Here is a 5,643-nt window from a genome sequence, read left to right as displayed (position 1 = left end):
GCATGCTTCGGTGTTGCTTGCCTCGAAGCGAGCAAAAAAGTAATTTAGCTCGTCTGGTAGGCGCATCACTGGGCAGCTTGCGGTTGGGTTTCCCTTTGTAGTCCGTAATATAAGCCCTGCCACATCCGACGAGCTTCATAGCCGTGTAGTCGGATTCAATCGTAGTCCTGTATTGACGCTTTGCCTGTTTGATGGTTTTTCTGAGGGCATAGCGGGATTTCTTATAAGCGTCCGGATTAGTGTCCCGCTCCTTGAAAGCGGCAGCTCTAGCCTTTAGCTAAGTGTGGATGTTGCCTGTCATCCATGGCTTCTGGTTGGGCTATGTACGTATGGTCACTGTGGGGACGACATCATCGATGCAATTATTGATGAAGCCGGTGACTGTGTCATGTATTGTCATGTTGTGTCTTGTTTCTGTCCTTTCCCTTCACCCTGTCTCCCTCTGCTGGTCGTTATTAGGTTACCTTTTCTCCCCCTCTTTCCCCCAGCTGTTCCTTGTCTCCTCCTAACTACCTCGTCACCCCTTTTCCCACCTGTTCCCTTTTTCCCTCTGATTAGTCCTCTATATCTCTCTCTGTTTTTGTTTCTGTCTTTGTCGGATTCTTGTTTGTGTTATTCATGCCTGAACCAGACTATCGTCATGTTTGCTGCAACCTTGTCCTGTCCTGTCGGAATCTGCCGGTCCATCTGAGCCTACGTATGTTTTGTTATTAAAGAAGCTCTGTTTACGTTAATTCGCTTTTGGGTCCTCATTCACGCACCGTAACAGACTGAGGTGGTATACTCCTCGATGCCATTGGATGAATCACAGAACATATTCCAGTCTGTGCTAACAAAACAGTCCTGTAGTGTAGCATCCGCGTCATCTGACCGCTTTACCTTCTTTATGTGCAGCACATTCTGAAGCATTGTCTTCTTGAGTAATACATTGTGATTCTCATTGCAATCGTAAACAACTTATGACCCAGAGATGATCCTTAGGAAGCAACTATTCAGGACCATATCTGTTCAGATGATTAGTATGCCTAACGCAGACCAAGGGTATCTGAGAAAATGGTATACATTTGCAATTCTTGCATTATTTTGTGCATTAGTTATTAAATGATGAATCATCATAGAGAAAGTCCTTCTTATGGCAGTAACCTTCACTTGTATTCCGTCTGAATAGCTACGCTCAGCTCTATGTTAATTCCTCTGTCTTCACAGACTGCTCAATACAATATAAACAAAATCATGTATTGGCATTGCAGCATATGGTAATGTTTTTATAACAGCACAAGACAGATCATATTTGCAAGTGAAACAAAGTACAAACAATATAGCTGTCTATTTCTGCAGAGAAAGAAATGATGGCAGTTTGAAAATACAATAGCTAGTGAGCACTTCTCAAAGGAACAAGAAGCCAGTCGCAGGCCAATCGTTTTAACTCTAAGATGAGGACATTTTAATTTAACATGGGAGGAATCAGAAATAATAGAATGATAATGAAGTTAGACTGTGGCTATTCAGTGGAAATGAATGGAGCCTTTAGCTGAGGTAAGGCTTTCTGCCTGGGGTGATGAATGTGTGCAGGCTTATTATCGTTGTACTGTATGGTGATATCATCTCAGTCTCTCCTAAGTCCCCCGGTGCTGTGGAAGAGTGTCCTTGGTTTTGATTTACTGTCAGCTCAAATACTATCCCAGGACTGGAGTTATAGCAGGCACTTTTTATATTGGGAAACCACTGATTTCACTTGACTCAGTCATGCTGAGAACCATCAAGCCTAGATGAAAACCGTGTTTTTCACTAATGCAACACACAGTTTAACAAGAAATATGGGGCCAAAATAGGAGCAAGTGCATGATAAAAAATAAATAATATTTGCTGGTTAGATGAAAACACAAGCTACTGACTTTAGCTGTACCATCGATGGAAAGTATAACTTAATACCGAGGGTGATGAGTCTTTGACAGGGAAAAACAGAATTGATGTATATCCACTAGCACTGTGCTAAAAGTGAGGAAAATGGCCTAGCATATAAATCCCATTGTTGCCAGAGACACAGAAAGCCATTAACTGTCTCAAATGAGAACAGAGAGGCAAACCTTAATCCTAACATTAATGGCTGACGTTAGAGACAATAGCCAAACCATTGCTTGTTAATGTGGCTTAATTGCTTTTTGGGACCATAATGAAATATTTCAAGGAAATGTAAATGATTGAGGAAAGCCCCCTCACTTAGTATGAACCAGAGCATAACGGACAATGCAGCTAAAGTGCAGAGCGTTCCTGACATATGGCTATGAACGACAGGTCTTAGAATTGTGTTATTAATTATGGAGCTGAGTCAGAGGATGTTTGATGGACTGGTGGTTTTCCTTTTTTTATTTTATTTTCTCTCACTCCAAATACAAACATACACATGCAAACTTACAGACGCACACAAACGACTCCATCCCATCTGCCCAGACCCACATGCTCACACCCCCATCCATAGTACCTGCATTATTTTTTGTCACGTGGCCTTAAATTGGTCTGGTGGTTTTCTATCGATTCTAAGGAATTCTGTTCAAATTGAAGCTGAGGAGAAAAAAGTATTTCAAGAAAATGTTATAACATATGGACATTTTGTGCACTGCAGAAGTAACGTAAACTCACCCCATTCGTACAAATGTGCGCAACCGAGACATTCAAACGAGGCTACAAAGAAAACTAATGGGACTGTAGTGACTGTGTTGACTTCAAAATCTGGGGTGTGAACTAACTTTCTAATCAAGCGGTGATCGACATGGTAATGGCTCTATAGTATTGGAGAAAAGTTTTAAAAAACAGACCCTCCATTACATGTTGACGTGTCATGTCGTAACGTACAGCATGCATAAAGCAACTATTTCTGTCTTACAATCTCTCTCCACCAGGTGTAGCACTTCTCTCATCGTTTAAAAACAAGAAATGGACAGTGACGGGGTAAGGGGGGATACCTAGTCTTTTTTCTGCGTCCTCAAATAGGTATGTAATGACACATTATATAAACTCTTCATAGTGTTTTATTTACATTTTAGGGGCGATAAGGTGATACGTTGGACACATCTCCTCTCCTTCTCACTATCACGCATTAGTTTCACTTCCCCACCCACCATTTTTAAAAAGCCCCGACGGAGCTCATTGCTTTCTTGAATTATGCAGAAACGGGCAGCGTGGAGGTCATGTCATTCATTTTGTTGGAAAGGGGAGAAATTGTGCTTTACAATGGTATTGACATTACAGTTGATCTGGAATGATTACGTTTTTGGGGCGCTAAAATAAGGTCAATTGTACGGACCAAAGCGATGTACAAAAGTGAGTGAGTTTACGTTAACACAAAGAATAATGATATTGTTCTGTTTACATATAAAGGGGCAGTGAAGTCAAAAATGTGATTTTTCTGTGTTTTATATATATTTCCATAGTATGAGGTTGGAATAATGCTGTGAAATTGAGAAAATTATGATAATGCACTTATAGTGTAAGAGCTGTTTGAAATTTCACCTTGTTTGTTTTTTTTGGACCCCCTGGTGACGACCAATAACAAAGAAAGTTTAGCCTCTGCTCTGCCAAAAGTTAGTTTTCAGGTTACACATCCCTCCGATTAGGCCTCTCTCTCAGACCACTCCCAGACAGTCCTAGCTACATTTTTGCTTGAGAAATTTCATTTAGCTAAGAAGCTATTTTTATTTATTTTTGACCATTTGAATTGAAAACAATCGCTCTAAGGTACTTAATTTCTACCCAGAAATGATTTGATATTGAGATAAAAATGGCTGCATTTTAACTTTAAAGTAATGAAATACTATATTAAACCAAACATGTTCCTATAAAATGAAGCATGAAGAGTTTTTTTTTAACATAATGCAAGATTCCTTAAGGTTAGAGCCCTTGCCATTTGCGTTTCCCAATAATTGCGAAACTGTGCCAAATCAATTCTCTGATCAATCAGTAGAATGTGTGTGTAAGATGTATGGATTGAAGGTAGAAGCAGAAGTGTTTATTAGTTTACTTCAATTGGGGGATTGGTGGAAGGGTTTACGGGGAATAATAATAAAGGTATATTCTTTAAAAAAGTATGTATGTCTATATAGGTATGTGTATATGTGTATATACTGTATATGCATGCGTGTATGGATATATATATTTACCAAAAAAATATGGGGGATTGGAAATGATGCAGACAATTACATTGGAAGCAACATTCTTTCCGCAATATAAAGCTGATCCAACCTCTAAAATTTAAATTTTTATTTTTTATTTTTAAAATAATAGTTCTCTGATCAACCTTGTCACTATATTTCTCAGCAGATTAGCATGTTGTCCTTACAGCCTGTCAATTGCCTCATATACACTTTGTATCAGCAGGTCTTGAAAATGGGCCTTCAAATTCCAACTCTAATTTTCTCAGGGGCAAGAAGAAACCTTCGATGAGCATCCAACTCACAGAGTTTAATGTCATTGTTGGTGGAATTGGAATACACCCAAAAACACTTTCAAATGTTTGGCACTTTGGATAATTAGGTCATTTGAATACTTGTAAAAGATTGTTTGCTTGCCAAAGAGAGTTCATAATCACTTGTGTTAGTGATACCTGCAGACAGTAGTTGCACTCCTTTCGGGTGCAATAAAGAGGAGCTACTGTAGGTGTGAAGGCTGCAATTTAAATTCTAAATTCCTTCTTGAATATTTACTCTTTCCTGACTGCAGGGTATACAGTATAAAAGGTTATACAGCATTTAATTAAATTACCAGCACCCACCAGCACCCATTGCCTACAGTGTAAATAATATGACCATTCTGCTTCATGGGCTCTCTGTCATAATCCAAATGGAATCTTCTATTATAGTGAGTTATATTTTCAGTTGTTTTTACTCTCTTTCTTCACTTTGGCTCAGAATTTCATTGATCCCTTGGAGGGATACATCCCACATTCTCCACTCAAAATAAACGGGAATTTAAAAAAAGTCATGAAAAAGAGAGATGCGCTAGATGGAGGGAGGGAGAAGGAAATTATCTTGACTGTCAGTCGCACTTCTCCCCTGCAGAGTCGGTTCATCTCTCCACCGCCTGACATAATCGTCTGTAGATGACCCGTCGAGGGCTGCCGGCAGCAGAAACAGGTGTCCCACTGATGGGGAGGAAAAACGCAGAGAAGCCGGAGAAATTCACAGCGTAATCCTTGGAGGAGGCTAGTTGACACACGGCAGGTCAACGGGGGGACCAGAGCAGGCCTCCAGCCCCCTGGCCTCCCTGTCTACCTCCATCTGGGCGAGAGATCAGAATAAAGATCTACAAAAAGCAGACATGCTCTGCATTGATTCATATTTTAATAATGTATGTCAGGTCTTTTGCAATGAGGGGAAGACCTATGGGACTTGAGCTTATCTAAGGCCATTCATTTTCCTCCGGTACATAGCTTGAAATTTCCATTACTTCAGGTGCCAGAGTAGCTCTGCATATAATAATCTCTTTACATTTGATGTCACAACAGTAGATTACAATTAGTTCATTCATCCAGCACAATAGAATGCCATCAATTGATTACCTATCAAGAGATGACAATCCTGGCAGAAGCAGGCACAATAGCCCCAACACTATGTCATGCTGATTTTTCCACTGTTTGATGCATTTGCA

Source organism: Oncorhynchus mykiss, chromosome 13 (genome assembly GCF_057628025.1).
Source record: "Oncorhynchus mykiss isolate SJ-2025 chromosome 13, ASM5762802v1, whole genome shotgun sequence".
Lineage (NCBI taxonomy): Eukaryota > Metazoa > Chordata > Actinopteri > Salmoniformes > Salmonidae > Oncorhynchus > Oncorhynchus mykiss.
This window is presented reverse-complemented; position numbering follows the sequence as displayed.